General features: G+C 50.3%; 1 long non-coding RNA gene across 1 annotated transcript; it reads right to left on the minus strand.

Moving 5' to 3' along the window:
- Positions 1-14,372: 14,372 nt before the first annotated feature.
- Positions 14,373-18,025, minus strand: LOC148773782 (uncharacterized). The gene is made up of 3 exons (XR_016036500.1): positions 17,895-18,025; positions 16,281-16,502; positions 14,373-15,118 (listed from the first exon to the last, which is right to left on the minus strand). It is a non-coding gene; the product is annotated as an uncharacterized LOC148773782 (long non-coding RNA).
- Positions 18,026-19,675: the final 1,650 nt, after the last annotated feature.

Below are 19,675 nucleotides of genomic sequence, written 5' to 3' on the forward strand. Positions count from 1 at the left end.
GCAATTCTTTACATCTTGAACTTTTCCACTTAATAGTTTCTCCAAATAATGTTTTTAATTGTGTTTTGCAAAGTATCCAGTTCAAGTTTCACTCATAAAAATAAAAAAAAAAAAACTTGTTTATTATCATGTAACACAACTTGGAAAATAGCCCAAACCCAGAATAGATGTTTGTGTGCTGGTGAAGTGGGGAGGAAGTGTTCTAAACAAGTTTTTTGTCTGGGCCCGTTCCAACATTTCATTAATTGTGTGTTGATGGTGTGAGGAAAAAGGGCAGGCCAGGACTGGCCTTGGCTGGAGCCAAGAAAGTGAGTGAGGAGCCCCAGGAACTAGTCTTCTGTTAAACAGCTCACCCCTTTGCTGATAACTGAGCCTGACTCCTGGGTGAATCCCCATATTAGGTAATGTCTCTTAATCTTTACATTTAATTCTCAAGTCATAACTGTGTATTTCCAGCCAGATACTTGCTCCGGGAGTTGAAGTTTATCGGGCTGCAACCATGGCATGCTGGCTTTGTCTTAACCTTTTCTGCCTACTCATCACCCCAAACTCCTAGGCACCTATTTTAGAAAAAACATATATATATTCGTAATGAGACAACACAAGAAGGCAGCCTGGCAGCTGGCTTCGGATTTCCTGGCTCTGAGAAGGATGCCAGCTCCCCCGTCCCAGCTCAGCTGTTATCTGGGCTGATGGAAGCTGGTCTTTCCTCCAAAATGCAAACAGAAGAGTCTCGGTCACCATTCTCTAATCTTTCCTGGGGTTGCCTGTGTGCCAGGCCCAGAGCTATTCTATATACAGCAACAGGTTTACCACTGGAAACAGCTCTCTAAAGAAGGTCCAAGAGTCTCCCCACCTCACTGGTGATGAGCCTGAGGCTCAGGTGGGTGGTGTAGCCTCTCTGTGATCACACAAGCAGATGTGCTCTTACTCTGGGGTGCCCAGACTCTACAGGGTCAAGCTGTGACCTGGGAGACACACCCTGCCCTCAGCAAGCTCTCTTCCTAATTTCAAGAAGAAGGAATGAGAGAGCAAGTCCAGTGCTCAGAATCCAATGACTGCCCAGCGCGACCCTGTCACTGAGTGGAAGAGATGCTCTGATGGCAAACAAGCACATGGAAAGATACTCCTCACATCAGATGTCACCAGGGAAATGCAAATTTAAGCAGTAGGGAGACGCCCCACACCCCTAGGAAAATGACTGGACCCGGACACTGACATCCCCAAAGCCTGGTGAGGATGTAGAACAGTAGGAAAGTCTCATTCATTGTTGGTGGGAATGCAAAATGGTACAGCCACTTTGGCGCTTTCTTAGTAATTAAACATACTCTTACCACATGATCCAGCAATCATACTCCTTGGCATTTCCCCAAAGGAGTTGAAAACTTAGGTCCACACAAAAATCTGCACATAGATATTTTTATCAACTCTATTCATACTTGCCAAAACTTGGAAGCAATCAAGGCGTCGCTCAGAATGTGAATGGCTAAATAAAATGTGGTCCCTCCAGACAATGGGATATTATTCAATGATAAAATCAAGCCATGAAAAGGCATGGGGGAACCTTAAACGCATGGGACAAAGTGAAAGAAGCCAATCTGAAAAGTCTCCATGCTGTGTAATTCCAACTCTGTGACATTCTGGAAAACGCAAAATGATAGACTGTAAAGATCAGTGGTTTTTAGAGCTTGAGGGGTGGTGGGATGAAGAGGATTTTTAGGGCAATGAGAATACTGTGGATGATGCTATAGTGGTGGATCCACATCCTGATACACTTGTCCAAACCCATAGGATGCACAACACTGAGAGTGAGCCCTAGGATTTGTCAGTGGAGGTTCACTGATTGAAACTAATGTAGCATCTGGCTCAGGATGTGGTTAGTGGGAGAGGCCATGGTACAAAGGGGTCAAGGGGAATCTCTGTACCTTCCATTCAATTTTGCTGTGAACCTAAACTGCTTAAACAAAAATGAAGACTATTAAGAGAAACAAAACAAACAGTCACAGGTGTCCTGAACTTAGAAAGCATGGACCCCAGTGGCCTGAGAGCAGACAACTTCAAGCAGGGCTGCACCATCTTAACAAGCATAAAAGCAAATCAAAGCGATGCATCCAGCTTGTGGCTGTGGAGGACAGCTCCTGAAAAGAAGCAAAGAGAACTGATCACATCACAAGGAGGAGAAGGGCTCGAAGGCTCCCTGGAGGAGGAGGACTTGCAGGGGTGAGGGTTCGGGGCCGGAGGAGGAGGCAAAAGCAGAGCCCGGGCCCAGGCCTCTCTCTGGGCTGGCTGGGATTTTGCCTCCACCCGGCCTCTTCTTTTTCTGAGGATTGTTAACAAATTGGTTTCTTCCACCTCCAGGCAAGCTGTGCTTTGGTGACGAGCCAAGAAAAATATCCACTGAATGCAAACCAGGCTCGCAGAACATGCCCAGCGAAGTGCACAGGAAACACTGATCTCCGCGAGCAAGGCTGAAGGCGGCCTCTCCTCCCTGCTTCCTCGAGGCGCAGGTTAGTAGGGACCACACCTCCCCAGGCCTGCGGGGAAGGATGGGTGGGCCCTGGGAGCCCCCACACACATCCCTCAGCTGGGATGTTCCCAGAGAGCACATGCAGAGGAAGGTCCTCCAGCCCTGGGAGAAAGCCGGTCCCCTGGGGGCCTTCCCAGAGAACACAGCCTGCAGATTAGAGGCGTCCGGAGGTGGGGGCCACAGCGGGGTCAGAGGAAGACACGCTAAGTCCCAGGGCCTGGGCTGAATTCCAGCCTCTGTCCCACCCCTGCACCCCGCATCCCTGACCTCGCTGCTCCTGCCCAGACAGGGGCGTCAAGGGCAACACAGCCTGGATTTCAACCTGGCTCCCCCGGGTGCCCTCGCTGCAGCCGGTCCCGAGGCTGCTTACCATCCGGGCTGGGAAGCGATCTCTTCTGCCCCATGTCCGGCTTTTCACCAGCCGTCCTGTCCAGGGTTAAGGTGATGGGGCTCCTGGTGCCTTCCTGGCTTTGCGCCTCCGGAGCCTTCCCCAGCATTCGGAAAGGCGCTGGACGGAGCAGCGATCCTCTTTCTTCAAGGGAAGGTTGTTTCTTTTTCTTTTTTCTTTAATGTATATTATTTATTTTAATGGGAGGATAGTTGTGATGGCCCCTGCCAGACGTCAGTGTGAGTCGGCCACAGGCACACAAGTGTCCCCTCCCTTGTGCCCGCCCCCCCAAACTCCTTCCCCCATCGCTCCGGGTTGCCGCAGGGCAGCCGCCCTGGGTGTCAGGTCTCGCATCCCACTCCACGGGCAGGTGCTGTCTCGGCCTGGGCGCCGTGGGTGCCAACAGCGGCAGCGCTCCCGCCCGCCTGCGCCCCTCACCGCGGATGCTGAGCTGCGGCCCCTGGACGCCGCGGCCCCGCCGTCGGAGAGCGGCTCCACCGGGACCTGAGCGGCTTGGCGCAGGGCCCGCGGGCGAGAGTGGAGGCCGGGCCTCCACTGCTGCTCTGAGCAGCACCGGGCTCTCGGCGCCGCGGGGCTCAGATCGGTGGAAGGTTCTCGTTCCTTCCCGGGTGCTGCTTCTCCGCACAGGGGAGAAGACCTGTGGTCTGGCATTTGTGGTCTCCCACCGAACGTGAGCCCCCCGCGGCGGCCAGGCCGCCTCGCTCCCCACTGCACCCCGGAACCTAGGACCCTGCCTGGTTCTAACGCTCTTGAGTACTCAAGGCACGTTTATGGAATAAAGAATTTTCAGAGTCTGTCTCCGCAGTGGCAGGGCAAGGAGGCTCCAGCTGCCCCTCTGGCCCCCGTGAACGCCCAGTGAGGAGCATCTACAGAGCCTGAGGAGAGGGGCCTGGACGTGCTCCCCACCCACCCCCAGAGCGGGTGTGTGCAGCAGCTGAGGGGCCCCAGTTCCCCAGGTCCCCCCCACCTCCCCCAGGCCCCCGCAGGCCAGCCCATGACTCAGAAGTTCGAGAGGTTTGATGGCAACTTCAGCTCACACTCAACAGGGATAGCCATTATCCAGGCTCTGGGAGAAAACCCACAAAGCAGGAGACAGCCTCCCCATGGATGCACCCTCTTTGCTCTGATCCCGGCTCTTTGTGTGTCTAGAATCGCATTCCCCACCTCCCCCTCCTCCCTGCGATGGCGCCCATGGCATTGATCCTGAGGCTCTCCTCTGTGCTTTAGCCAACCTGGGAAGACAGACCCCATCGGAAGGGAAGCAAGCCCCCTGGCTTCCCATGTCCTTTTGCTGAAAGGGGTTGGGATCTTTGCTCACCCTCTCTTCTATCTCCGATCCTGGTCCTTACAAAATCCCATCTCCCACCCCGGCCCCCGGCCCTTCCTGTCCCTCCTGAGCTTCCTGGGTGAGTTATCCCTACCACCTCTCTCTCCAGGTGCTTCTGCATGATTCCAGACCCAACTTCATGTCCACACAAACAAACGTTGCTTCAAAACAGTCCCCAGTCCCGCTGCCTCCTCAGACCATCCTCTCCCTTCCCCGCCACCTTGCCAACTCCAGCTCCGCCAACTGACATCACCTGCATCCTCCAGGCTCTCTTGGAGGCTAATCCTAACCGCATCCCCTTCTCCTCCCGCCTTCAATCTTTCCCAGCATCAGGGTCTTTTCAAATGAGTCAACTCTTCGCATCAGGTGGCCAAAGTATTGAAGTTTCAGCTTCACCGTCAGTCCTTCCAATGAATATTCAAGACTGATCTCCTTTAGGATGGACTGGTTGGATCTCCTTGTAGTCCAAGGGACTCTCAAGAGTCTTCTCCAACACCACAGTTCAGAAGTATCAATTCTTTGGTGCTCAACTTTCTTTATGGTCCAACTCTCACATCCACGCATGACCACTGGAAAAACCATAGCTTTGACTAGATGGACCTTTGTTGGCAAAGTAATGTCTCTGCTTTTTAATATGCTGTCTAGGTTGGTCACAGCTTTTCTTCCAAAGAGTAAGCGTCTTTTAATTTCATGGCTGCAGTCACCCATCTGCAGTGATTTTGGAGCCTAAGAAAAGAAAGTCTGTTACTGTTTCCATTGTTTCCCTGTCTATTTGCTGTGAAGTGATGGGACTGGATGCCATGATCTTAGTTTTCTGAATGCTGAGTTTTAAGCCAGCTTTTTCACTCTCCTCTTTCACTTTCATCAAGAGGCTCTTCAGTTCCTCTTCACTTTCTGCCATAAGGGGGGTGTCATCTGCGGTACAGGTACCTGCTGCATAAGACTCAGATTCTCTGGCTGGAGTGCTGGTCAGAGGAATCTTTTTTTTTTCTTTCCCTTTCAACATATCCCCAAGTCAGTCCTTCTGCAGAAAAACAAAAAAGCAATTCTAGGACATGTCCACTAATAATAGAAACAATAACACTTTGTGCAATAATGTATAATGAGGTTGTTTAAAAAACCTTCTTTGTAACACTTGGCAATTTTCAAGATACTTTCTCATCACGCTTTGGCTGCCTCCCAGAAAGAGTCTATTTTTATCTGAACATGTACACAACATCTATAAACTTGGGGCGAAAAATAAATGCGTCGTTGAGCAGCAGGACCTGGATCTCCATGAGGAGCAGCCGAAGGCAAAGGGCAGGGCTTGGCTTTGCATCAGGCGGGCCTGCCGTGACCTTGGCAGGGGTGCTGCCTCATGCCTCAGCCTCCATCCAGGAAGTGGGCCGGATGCTAGCGCCTGTCTTGCACAGAGCTCATCAATGCTCTGAGGTCACACAAGGATCCTGCCCACCATGGTGTTTGGCACGTGAGACTAAAGATCAATATTAGCTCCCAAAAAAGGGAAGAAAGAGAGGAATTAAGTTGAAATCCTGCTGCAGTAAAGCTCCACAATGTTAGTTTCTCTCCCCTCTGTAGACTGTCAGCCCTCAACATTGCTTCTTGTCCCCTGCCCTCATTGTGGGGTGTGTGTGTGTGTGTGCTCAGTCGTATCCAACTCTTTGTGACCTCGTGGACTGTAGCCCATCAGGTGCCTCTGTCCATGGGATTCTCCAGGCAAGAATACTGGAGTGGGTTGCAATGGCCTCCTCCAGGGGATCTTCCTGACCCAGGGATCGAACCCACGTGTTGGCAACCCTGTGTTGGCAGGTGGATTTGGCAGGCACTCACATTTGAGCCACCACCAGTTCCCGTCACCCCTTCCTACATGGCAGGAAAATCTTTCCTCTCTGGGTGAAACTCCAATACTTTGGCCACCTCATGCGAAGAGTTGACTCACTGGAAAAGACTCTGATGCTGGGAGGGATTGGGGGCAGGAGGAGAAGGGGACAACAGAGAATGAGATGGCTGGATGGCATCACCACTCGATGGACATGAGTTTGAGTGAACTCCGGGAGTTGGTGATGGACAGGGAGGCTTGGCGTGCTGTGATTCATGGGGTCGCAAAGAGTCAGACATGACTGAGTGACTGAACTGAACTGAACTGAACTGGGTGGGTTTTAGCTTCGCTTTCCCCCAGCCAGATGCCTGCTGCAAAATACAGCTTCCACAGTGATGTCCCACCTGGTCACCATCAAGACCAGGCCTCAATCACTGTAACTTCAAATAATTACACAGAGTTCAATCAGATTTGAATCAGCAGTAGCTGAAGTGTCCGGAGAGGACTCAGTCTGTCCTGGACATGAGTTTCCTCTTGATTTTCCATATCAGTAGTGATTTTTCTTACCGCTAAAACACAATAGAGCTAATTTCTGTTTAATGTCTACTTGTAAAGCTCTTTAAAGGAAATTGAATTTCTATTGAAAAATCATGATTACTATAGGTTCTAGAAAATACCAGGAAAGACTTTAATCATCAATCAAATTGCTAAGATGATAAGTTCCCGGTGGAAGTATTGACACTGAGAGATTAGAGTCAGAAATACATAACCAGATTCTAGGGGAAATGCATTTGTAAATTCAGATTGTTAGATGGAGGGCAAATATATATGGTCAATACATTAGGTAATATACTGTTAAAGTCTCCACTGGGTTATTCCCATCTGCATACAAACTTGATGTTATGTCTCCCAACTAGAAATTAAAAATAAACGAAAACAAACAAACAAAAAAAGCCAGGCACAAACGGATTTGTATGTTGGGCTGTCTAATCAGTTAGCCTCACCTCTGCAGGTAGGTAATTGCCTTTGGGGCTTCATTTTTCACCAGGACCCCAGTTAAAAAGGCCTCCACGAGGCCTGAGATCTTTGCCAGATAAACCTGCAGAGGCCTTTGAATTCCTCTCTTGAAATCTAACCCTAAATCCCCTCTGGTGGGGTCTTTGTGTCTGCCAGAGCACAGCCCTCTGCACTGGGACCATGGCAGCTTCCAGGAGGAAGGGAATCCGCTGGAGGGGCTGCCCAGTGCCTGCGGTCACCCCTGACTGCGGACGGTGAGGGAGCTTCCCCGCAGAATTCACAGAGCCCAGGGGTGTTGGGGGACTCTCTGTGACTTTCCCTCAATTTCACTCTGAACCTAAAGCAGCCTTAAAAATATAAAGTCTGTTTAAAAGGGGTAAATCCAGGGGTGGATGTGTGCATGCTAAGTCGCTTCAGTGTGTCTGACTCTTTGTGACCCCGTGGACTGTAGCCCGCCAGGCTCCTCTGTCCATGAGATTCTCCAGGCAATGATACTGGAGTGGGTTGCTATGCCCTCCTCCAGGGGGTCTTCCTGACCCAGGGATCAAACCACATCTCTTATGTCTCCTGAATTGGCAGGTGGGTTCTCTACCACTAACGCCACCTGGGAAGCCCTGGAGGTGGGAAGTAATAGCTGATATAGAACAGTGTGGACGCATTTAATGCCACTGAACTGTGCCCTTAAAATGGTTAAAAGGGAACTCACATAACTCAATGGGCTTCCTTGGTGGCTCAGCTGGTAAAGAATCCATCTGCAATGCTGGAGACCTGGGTTCGATCCCTGGGTTGGGAGGATCCCTTGGAGAAGGAAAAGGCTACCTACTCCAGTATTCTGGCCTGAAGAATTCCATGGAATGTGTAGTCCAGGAGTCACAAAAAGTCAGACACAACTGAGTGACTTTCACTTTGACTATTCACTTTCAGATAACTCAATAGCCAAAGAGGAAAAAATCTCATTTTTCATTTCCTCTCATGGGGAGAGGACCCGAGTGGACATTTTTCCAATGAAGACATACAGATGTTCCACAGGTACATGAAAAGAGGTTCAGTGTCACTAGTCATCAGGGAAATTCAAATCAAATCCACAAAGAGACATCACCTCACACCTGTCAGAATGGCTGTCAGCAAAAAGACCACAAATAACAAGTGTTGGGTGGATGTAGAGAAAAGGCAGCCTTGTACACTGTTTGTGGGAATGTGAATTGGTTCAGCTGCTGTGGAAAACAGTACAAAGTTTCCTTGAAAGACTAAATACAACACCATATGATCCAGCGATTTCAATTCTGGTTATTTGTCTGAAGGAAAAGAGACCACTAACTTGAAAAGGTATCTGCACCCCCATGTTCATGGCAGCGTTATTACAACAGCCAAGACACAGAAGCAACCTAAGAATCCATCAGTGGATGAGTGGATAAAGAAAATTATCCCTCTGTTTCTTTGTAGATATAAATACATATGATGGGACTCCCCAGGTGTCACTAGTGGTAAAGAACCCGCCTGCCAATGCAGGAGACGTAAGAAACGTGAGTTCAGTCCCTGGGTCAGGAAGATTTCTGGAGGAGGAAATGGCACCCCACTCCAGTATTCCTGCCCGGAGAATCCCATGGACAGAGGAGCCTGGCAGGCTACAGTCCACGGGATCACAAAGAGTCAGACACATTGAAGCGACTTAACACACACACAGATACGGTGAGCCCGAGGGCGCCCTCCAGAGGGGACAGAAACTGGAGCTGCCTCTCCGGAAGGACTCCAGCCCCCGGAAGGACTCCAGCCCCCGGCAGAACCTGAACCGCATGGCTCCTGGAGGCCCAGTGGTCTCCAGGGGACAGAGGGCTCAGAGGAAGAGACCCCACAGCCCTTTCTGCCCCACCTGCCCCCCACCGAGCTCGGGGTAGTCACTTCCTAAAACAAAACTAGGGGACCATCAGCCAAGTCCTCCAGTAATTTGTACCATTTAGAGCTCACCTCCGAGCCAGTGTGGAAAACTACTAGGCTGGAGAAATTTTCCCCACACTACTGCTGTTGTGTTTTATATATAAAAAGGGTGTGTACATAATAGTGATCGCCCCCCGCCCACACACACACTCACACACACACACACACAGGGTAACTGTGCAGAGCTGATGGATAAGTTAGTTAGCTTGACTGCAGTGATGTGTTCATTATGCATACATTTGCCAAAGCATCCAGTTGTACACCTTAAATACACACAAATTTGGCATGTCAATGACACGTCAATAAAGTTTAAAAATTAAGTCATAAAATAAAAACAATGGAGAAAAGGGTAACAACAAATAAGATAACCACATGGGGTAGTCGAAACCCCTTGTGGGGAGAAACGAGTCATTTAACCATTGCTGCTGTTGTGTGAAGTCTAGTCTATTCTCTGCACACTGGCTTTTAATCATTATAAACATTATGTCCTTCGGTCAAAACAGCAGCATCAAAAAGGTACATGAAAATGCTCCTGGAAGTGACATGGCAGCATCCCACGGCACTCAAGACGCCAGGAGGCCTGTTTCCAGGCTGGCTTACCCCAGCCTTCTCTCAGCTTCTATCGGCCTCTCTGGGAAAGTCTCCCGTCCAGAGCTGCATTTCCGCCCTTCCAGGAGGGCCCCGTCTCTCGGATCGTCTTTCTGTAACAGCTGTGTCTCCTCCCGAGCTGCCTCAAAACAAAGCTGTGGCCTTTGATGCCCTCACAGGGAAAGAACAGAAACGTACTATCTCGGTTCTGGAGGCCGGATGTCCACACTCTGGGTGTCAGCAGGGCCCCACCCCCTCGAATCCCTCGGGGATCCTCTCGCCTCTGTGGCTCCTGGTGGTCTGCTGCTGTTCCTTGGCTTGCGGGGGCCTGTCTCCAGCCCACTGGCTTCGCGTGGAGGACTGTGTGTCTCCCGTGTTCACACTGTCCTCCCACTGCATGTGTGCTCATCACTGTGTTCGTGAAATACGGCTAGGACTTATGTCTTTTTAATATATCACATGCACCTACTGTTTCAGAGACTTTTCTGGAAGTCTCCAGGAAACTGACTTTTTCCTCCTGAACACACACTGGCCGTGTTACCTGGTGCTGACCTGTCCTAGGGAATAAATAACCATCTGCCTTCGACATATGGTTACCAATGTTCCTCCAGCTCGCTCTTGGGGTTCCCACAGTCCCTCTGCTACCCGACCCTCGCCAACCCGCCAGCCTTTCTCAGCCACATCCTCATACTCAGCCACTATCTATGCCTCATCTGAGTTCCGTAAAACAAAACACCACAGTCCGCGGTTTTCTTTTCTTTGTTGTTATTCAGTCACTAAGGAAATGTGGAAAACTCAGCAGTGGCCACCGGACTGGAAAAGGTCCGTTTCATTCCAATCCCAAAGAAAGGCAATGCCAAAGAATGCTCAAAGTACTACACAATTGCACTCATCTCATATGCTAGCAAAGTAATGCTCAAAATTCTCCAAGCCAGGCTTTAGCAATACATGAATCGTGAACTTCCAGATGTTCAAGCTGGTTTTAGAAAAGGCAGAGGAACCAGAGATCAAATTGTCAACATCTGCTGGATCATCGAAAAAGCAAAAGTTCCAGAAAAACATCTATTTCTGCTTTATTGACTATGCCAAAGCCGTTGACTGTGTGGATCACAACAAACTCTGGAAAATTCTGAAAGAGATGGGAATACCAGACGACCTGACCTATCTCTTGAGAAACCTGTATGCAGGTCAGGAAGAAACAGAACTGGACAACAGACTGGTTCCAAATAGGAAAAGCAGTACGTCAAGGCTGTATATTGTCATCCTGCTTATTTAACTTCTATGCAGAGTACATCATGAGAAATGCTTGGCTGGATGAAGCACAAGCTAGAGTCAAGATTGCCAGGAGAAATATCAATAACCTCAGATATGCAGATGACACCACCCTTATGGCAGAAAGTGAAGAAGAACTAAAGAGCCTCTTGATAAAAGTGAAAGAGGAGAATGAAGAAGTTGGCTTAAAACTCAACTTTCAGAAAACTAAGACCATGGCATCTGGTCCCGTCACTTCATGGCAAATAGATGGAGAAACAGTGGAAACAGTGTCAGACTTTATTTTCTTGGGCTCCAAAATCACTGTGGATGCTGACTGCAGCCATGAAATTAAAAGACGCTTGCTCCTTGGAAGAAAAGTTATGACCAACCTAGATAGCATATTAAGAAGCAGAGACATTACTTTGCCAACAAAGGTCCATCTAGTCAAGACTATGGTTTTCCCAGTAGTCATTTATGGATGTGAAAGTTGGACTACAACAAAGCTGAGTACCAAAGAATTGATGTTTTTGAACTGCAGTGTTGGAGAATAATCTTGAGAGTCCCTTGGACAGCAAGGAGATCCAAAGAGTCCATCCTAAAGGAAATCAGTCCTGGGTGTTCATTGGAAGGACTGATGCTGAAGCTGAAACTCCAATACTTTGGCCACCTGATGAGAAGAACCGACTCATTTGAAAAGACCCTGATTCTGGGAACGTTGGAGGAGAAGGGGATGACAGAGGATGAGATGGTTGGGTGGCATCACCGACTCAATGGACATGAGTTTGAGTAAACTCCAGGAGTTGGTGATAGACAGGGAGGCCTGGCGTGCTGCAGTCCATGGGGTCGCAAAGAGTTGGACACGACTGAGCGACTGGACTGAACTGAGTCACTAAGTTGGGTCTGACTCTTTGTGACCCCATGGACTGCATTATACAGGTCTCCTCTGTCCTCCACCATCTCCTAAAGTTCACTCAAACTCATGTCCATTGAGTCGGTGATGCCATCCAACCATCTCATCCTCTGTTGTCCCCTTCTCCTCCTGCCCTCAATCTTTCCCAGCATCAGGTCCTTTGCCAGTGAGTTGGCTCTTCGCATCAGGTGGCCAATGTATTGGAGCTTCAGCTTCAGCATCCGTCCTTCCTTACTGATGAATACAGAGGAACTGAGAAAGAAGGATTCCTCAAGATCACACAGTAAGTAATGTTAGGATGCAGAACCAGGTTGTCTAGATACATCCCTCTTTCAACGAGCTGAGTGTGTGAAGTCCATTGCTGTTCAAACCTAGGCAGCAACCCCAGGAGGAACGATGCTTTCCAACTTGAGGCTAATGGCTGTGGTTTGGGGATGGGCTAGTTAAAGCAGATGGACTTTCATGTTTTCACCAGAGTCAGCACTTTCTGGTGGTCAAGGGAAATGAAATGAACTAGGAAACGCTGTCCATCATGAGGCGCAAAGGGTTCCATGATCATGATCTCTCCCATTAAAGGCAGTTTTTCCATGTGGAAAGAAAGCAGTCACCTAGTCACAGGCCTCAGATGGGTCAGGGGCCAGTGGGAACCATCCTCACAGCTCTGCAGATGGAAAATCAGCCTGCATCATTTTATCCAGTCCCGGGAAGGGCATTCTCAAATGATTCCATGGGCTGGAGTCCTGGAGCGATGGCTTCTCCAAGCCCCCCAGGGAGGCCTTGAAATTTAATGACTCCCCATAGCGGTAAATTTCCTTTAGTTCATTTAAGTTTGTGGAGAGGTTTTTTTTTTTTTTTCTTTTTCATGAAAAACCAAACCAAAAAAAGAAAAATAATATGGTTCTATTTTTTAGCCAGGAGCTTCCCTGGTGTCTCAGTGGTAAGAATCTTCCTGCTAATGCAGGAGACATGGGTTCTATCCATGGGTTAGGAAGATCCCCTGGAGTGGAAAATGGCAACCCACTCCAGTATTCTTGCCTGGAAAATCCCATGGCCAGAGGAGCCTGGTGGGCTGCAGTCTATGGGAGCACAAAAGAGTCAGACACAATTAGTGACTAAACAACAATTTTTAGCCAATTTTTCTAGTCACAGAAAAATATACCAGCTTAAAATTAATGTTTATTTCCTTGGATTTATTTGAATGAGTTAATAGGAATTCAGATTATGATAGCAAATATTTATCAAACACCTATATGCCAGCCCTGATGCACTGATTCACCTGGTCCTACCAACAACCCAAGACAGAAGGAACTCGTACTTGTTCCCAGATTGCAAATGAGGAAACCAGGACTCAAGGAGACTTCCTCAGAGACACTCAGTAGGGGCAGAGTTCCAGGCTATCATGATCAATGGACACTGGAGCAAAAACCCACACTTCATGACCCCCTGTCTGTGCCAGCTGTGTTCAGTCTGGAAATGAACACATTTCAGCAGTGAGAAAAATTATGACCTGTTGCAGGTTATACATGGGCCCCTCACCATTTAATAACATCCCACAAGGCATGTCTTCCCAACCTTCTTCAGACCTCTCCACGTGCATTTAGGGGCACAGTTTTCCACTAGTTGAGGCCCTGGTGCTGGGAAAGACTGAGGGCAGGAGGAGAAGGGGGCGACAGAGGATGAGATGGTGGGATGGCATTACCACCTCAATGCACATGAGTTTGAGCAAATTCCGGGAGAGAGTGAAGGACAGGGAAGGCTGGCGTGCTGCAGTCCATGGCGTTGCAAGAGTCAGACACAACTTAGTGACTGAACATCAACGACGGAAAGGGAATTACAGAGGGCTGTTTGCTTCGTATCTCTTGACTTCAGACATCCCAGAGAGCACCCCAGGCGTCTGAGGCCAGGCTCTCTGTGAACCCTGCCCTGCAGCTCTTGGAAACTGTCCCCTTGCTTCTAGGCGTGCAGCGAAGGTCTTTCCTGGTGTCCAAAGAGAAAGCTGACCTCTCTGTCTCTAGGTGTTCTGCATGGAGGGAAAACCAGTCTCTCCAGCACATGGCTGCCGGGTCTCCACCAGTGACGTCAGCAACAGCGGGTCTCCCCCTGGGAGAAGGAAGCCCCCAAAGGCAGGGCTGTGTCCCAACCTGGGAGCTGACCCCACTTTCCTCATGTGCGAGACTGGAGTGAAAGCGGGAGGGTCCAGCTGGAAGCATGAGGCCCACAGGACAGGAGGGACCTTCTGTCCCCGCACGGCGAGGCAGGGGTGACTGGCGAGGCCTCTGGGCGCCTGGGCAGGCGGCGTGTCCTCCCCACGGAAGGCAGAGCCCTGGGCACCCTCCCCCAGCACTCAGGACACAGGAGGGACTCGGGGTGCCTGGGGCAAATCACCCGCAAGCAAGCGAAGGCCCGGGAAAGAACCGAGGCCTGGCCTGGTCGCGGGGTGGCTACGTGGCGTCCCTCCGTGCTAACAGGATGACTCGGCCTTGAAGCCGCTGTGTTGCTCTCCGCGTCTCGGTTCTCAAACATCCTCGAAGGACTTGGGCTGAAGCCAGTGGCCAAACCGTCGTCCCTCCGCCGGCCGCGAGAGGGCGCGCCACCTCTTTCTGAGACGCGCGTCCGCGGAGCCCCGGCGCAGCGCCCGCGCCCCTGGGCGGTGGGTTTGCGTAGAGAAACGCGCAGAGAAGTCTCATCTAGGCGGGGATTTCAAACGGCAACAACAAAAAAGAACCAAACACAGATGTACTAAATCTGGAAGCCCGTCTGGGAGGAAAAAGCCTGGAGCCCAAATATTTCCCGGGTCTCGGAAGCTGCGATGCGCTACCTAGGGATCCGCATCCCAAGTCCTCGGGGGTTTCCTTACACGGATCGGCGCCGCCGCCGCTTGGGAAGCCTCGCTCGGGCCGCGGGCCGCCTACGGCCCCCCGACTCCCGGTTTCCACCCGCAGGAGCAGTCTCCCCGGGAGGCGGCGGGAGAAGCAGGCTGTTGGTTTGGTTTTCCCATCAGCCTGGCCCTTCCGGCCGCTCCATCCTTTGCGGGGAAACCCGAGCTGTTGGGGCCTCGGGTCCACAGGACCGGCTGGGCTGGGCCTCGCTGTGTTCACAGGCTGACTGTGCGTCCCGCAGTACCTCGGGCAGGCTGGTCCCTCCCGCAGAAAGCTGCCTCCTTCGTGGCTTGTCCTAAGGAGACTTGCCTTCCCAGGCCTGCGACCGTGACCTTGACTGGGGACGCAGGGAGCCTCAGGGCTGTGGAGGTGCTGGTTTACGGGGGCTGTGACCCAAAAAACCTCTGCCGTCTGCGCTCTCCAATGCTGCGGTCCCAGGACAAACAGGAAGGCCTGTGGAGAGGGAGGGGCAAACCATGATCTGGGCTCCCCTGAACGTCAATCCATCACCTTTGAGAAGAGTCTTCTGATGACACACGGGATGGTGGCTTTTTCTGGCCTCCTCAGATAGGACCTTTGTTTGCTTCTGCCTCTCAAGTAAAATGAGTTGAAATAATAAGGCCCTAATTTTAAACCATGTGACCTCCTAGATTGCGCCAGGCCAGACTTCCCACTCTGTCTCCTGGACTTTTCCTTTGCACACACATCCCTGGCGTCTCTTTCTCTTCCAATAAGACGGGTTTCCCAGGAATCTCAGAGGTAAAGAATCTTCCTGCAATGCCGGAGACCCAGGTGCCATCCCTGGGTCGAGAAGATACCCTGGAGACGGGCATGGCAACCCACTCCAGTATTCTTGCCTGGAGAATCCCATGGACAGAGGAGCCTGGTGGGCTACAGTCCATTGGGTCGCAAAGAGTCAAATACTACCTAGCAATGAAAGAACAGCAGCAGTAAAGAACACCTGTCCTCTGTGATCAGGGCCCCAACCCAATGACCTCACTTTACCTTAATCACACTTTTAAGACCTTATCTCTAACACCAGTCACATTTTGAAGCCCTGGGGGTTAGACTTAAAGTCACCAATCAGGGGCGGGAGTTCCAATTCAGCCCATAACAACCCCCGATTCCAGAATCAAGCCCGCACTGCTTTCACACCTGGAGGCGGGAGCAGGTTGACACGCATTCATTCACAAACCCAATCGATCAGTTTGCTTCCACTGGACACCGCTGGACCCTGGGAAAGAGGGCTGACAGGTCAACAGTGGATTCGCCCAGATTAGATATGAGCGGCATTTTGAGAGCAGGAAGATTTGTGGGTTGGGCTGGGCCAGGCTGGGAATTCGGACAAGGGCTGGGGGGCGAGAGGGCAGACACTCCCTCCTGGGGCAACACCTGCCCAGTGTCCATCAGCTGCGTCCCCTCAGGCTTCTCCTTGGCAGTCCACACGGAGAGGGGGCACCCCGCGGACAGACACCCAACCGCAGCGCGCGTGCGTCCACTCTCCCCAACCCCAAATCCACTCCTCGCCCCGGCGTCACCCGCAGCATTTACAGACAGAGCCGACCCGCGAACCTCCCCTCCCAGCCCCTTCCCCAGACACACAGACGGCATGAACCTGTCTGAAGGAGCCAAAGCAGAGCACAGAGAAGCTGAGAGACCCCGGAGGAGGCGCACGACAGCCTGTCCTTTCTGGTTCCTGGTTGGCTCGGTTCAAGGAGGTCACGTTGTCGAAGGCAGGCAGAAACTTCAACAGAACAGCAAGAAGGCAGGAAGTCTGACCCCGGGGAGAAGCAGACGCACGTCCAGGCCAACTTCAGTCCTGCCGGGCATTTCTGTCCTGGAGAGAGGGGTGGGTGTGGAGGAAACCCTGTGTTTCTCCGCGACTACGCGGGGCTGTGCCCCCCAGCTCTCCCAGGCCTGCGGGGCGGGCGGTGTGCAGCCAGAGAGCCTCCCAGGGAGGCGCTGGTCGCGATGACCTTTCTAGATGAGAGAGCCCTGCCGGTGGCCGAGGGCTGCTGACTTCCCCACGGAGCCGGGGGCCCCGCCACACTGGCAGGCGCTGGGACGCAGGCGCTGGGGTGAGCGGTCCCTGGTGCTGGGCTCACACGCATGGATTCGGACCTGGCTCAGCCCCCGGCTCTTCAGGAACTCTGCCTAAGTTATTTAGTCTGGTGGGCTTCATGGGCCTCAGCCGTGACGCAGGATGGACTTGCCTGTCCTCGGAGTTGTGGACAGGATGGGCGGGGTGAGGCATCTCAGGTCCCCAGCCCGGCGCCGCGTCCCGGTGAGACCCGCTGGCTCCTCTCCCTGTCTCCCCGCCGTGCCACCCGTTGCCTCGTGTTTCCGTCAAACACGCTTCTCCCGCCCCCAGACCCAGGCTGTGCCCTCCTCGCCTGGGTGGGGGCTCCGGCTCATTCTTTCTACACTCGACACCTGCCTTTCACCCCAAAGTCCATGATCACGGAGGAGCCCACCGCTCCCCACGCGGTATCTGGACGTAGGCTTCAAAGTAACTTTTAATGTGAAAATCTAAGTATTATGCAATATTATCAACGAACTAGCGCTCTTCTGCTCTTACATGCTTACAGTTTCCAAAGAAATGACCAGTGGCTTTTACTCTGTAAACCCCTGGACTCCTGGAGACAGGGGACGTGTTTTTCCGACTGGCCTTGTCTCTGCAGACCTGTTTAATCGTCTATGGACATAAAAGTAAATGTCACACATCTCTTAGGGCCCAGTCCTGCTTTTAGATGAGATTTTTAAAAAAAGAAAAGGTAATAAACGTTCACTGTTGTGAACAGGACATTTTGGGACCCCTTTCTATTTCTCCTTGAGAGTCTCTTGGACAGCAAAGAGATCCAACCAGTCCATCCTAAAGGAAATCAACCCTGGATATTCATTGGAAGGACTGATGCTGAAGCTGAAACTCCAATACTTTGGCCACCTGATTAGGAAGAACTGACTCATTGGAAAAGACCCTGATGCTGGGGAAGATTGAAGGCGGGAGGAGAAAGGGATGACAGAGGATGAGATGGTTGGATAGCATCACTGACTCAATGGACGTGAGTTTCGGCAAACTCCGGGAGAGAGTGAAGGACAGGGAAGCCTGGCGTGCTGCAGTCCATGGGGTCGCAGAGTTGGACACAACTGAGGAACTGAGCACGCACACACAATGCGACATTATTCACAAGATCACAAGATCGTTCTTCTAACAACTCAGGGGAATTACCTTGTTTCCTATGCACTTCTCAAAATCAACTGCAGCCTTGTTAAAAAGTCTCATTCTTTTCTGTCAGCATTTTTAATGTGTCTTCTGAGGCTGCTATAAACATACTGCCTTTCAACACAATTCATCCCAAGTAATTCCCTTTGGAAAGAATGAAAGGAACAGACAGAAGTAACAAGAGCTTTGCTTTTCATTAGAAGCAGATGCGACAGCACACAGATATTTTCCAATAATTATCTGCAGTCACTGTGCCACATAACATTAACTGATTGAATTCATTTAGAGATAACCAGAAAGAGGATTTTTCAAATACTGCAGATTTTAAGACTTTAATGAATTACTAGTCATCATGATACCATATGGAATTATGTTCTGATAATACTGTTAAACAAAATAACCTATGTGCCTAGTAAATTTAACATTTTTGAATCTGGAAAAACTTGAAGATACACAAAAAAATCCCACCCCCACCCACCCTACCCCGCTTCCTCCACACAGAAAATGACGAGATATGATAACCACTCAAAGCCCAATCTAGAATGAAAACATTTCAATAGCATCGTATTGCCTCACATTGTATTCCTTGGTTGTGCTTTTCTGTCTCATCACCATCAATTCCTGGATGACCGTCCCAAACCATAACTTCCATATCACTTGCTAAATATTGGTTATGCCATTGACTTTAAAAAAGAATTTGTTGACTTCAGACTGTAAAAGTGAGACACAGTTGCTTGAGAAAGACTTCAACTGATATTTGATCTGTTGGCCCACTGATTAACTGTGAAACATTGAGACTTGGGTGTGTATCTGTGGTTCAGTTCAGTTCAGTCCCTCAGTATATCTGACTCTTTGTGATCCTATGGACTGCAGCACACCAGGCTTCCCTATCCATCACCACCTCCCGGAGCTTGCTCAAACTCATGTCCATTGAGTTGGTGATGCCATCCAACCATCTCATCCTCTGTCATCCCATTGTCCTCCTGCCCTCAATCTTTCCCAGCATCAGGCTCTTTTCAAATGAGTCAGCTGTCCGCATCAGGTGGCCAAAATATTGGAGTTTCAGGTTCAACATCAGTCCTTCCAGTGAACACCCAGGACTGATTTCCTTTAGGATTAACTGGTTGGATCTCCTTGCAGTCCAAGAGACTCTCTAGGGTCTTCTCCAACACCACAATCAAAAGCATCAATTCTTCGGCACTCAGCTTTCTTCACAGTCCAACTCTCACATCCATACATGACTACTGGAAAAACCACAACTTTGACTAGACGGACCTTTGTAGGCAAAGTAGTGTCTCTGCTTTTTAATACACTGTCTAGGTTGGTCATAGCTTTTCTTCCAAGGAGCAAGCGTCTTTTAATTTCATGGCTGCAGTCACAATCTGCAGTGATTTTGGAGCCCAAGAAAATAAAGTCTGTCACTGTTTGCATTGTTTCCCCATCTATTTGCCATGAAGTCATGGGACTGAATGCCATGATCTTAAATTTTTGAATGTTGAGTTTCATGCCAGCTTTTTTCACTCTGCTCTTTCATCAAGAGCTTTTTCAGTTCCTCTTTGCTTTCTGCCATAAGGATGGTGTCATCTGCATATCTGAGGTTATTGATATTTCTCCCGGAAATCTTGATTTCAGCTTGTGCTTCATCCAACCTAGCATTTTGCATGATGTACTCTGCATATAGGTTAAATAAACAGGGTGACAATATACAGCCTTGACATACTCCTTTCCCAATTTGGAAGCAGTCCGTTGTTCCAGTTGCTTCTTGATCTGCATATAGATTTCTCAGG

The sequence above is a fragment of the Moschus berezovskii genome, chromosome 26 (assembly GCF_049115385.1).
Source record: "Moschus berezovskii isolate FMDL1 chromosome 26, NW_MosBer_1.0, whole genome shotgun sequence".
Lineage (NCBI taxonomy): Eukaryota > Metazoa > Chordata > Mammalia > Artiodactyla > Moschidae > Moschus > Moschus berezovskii.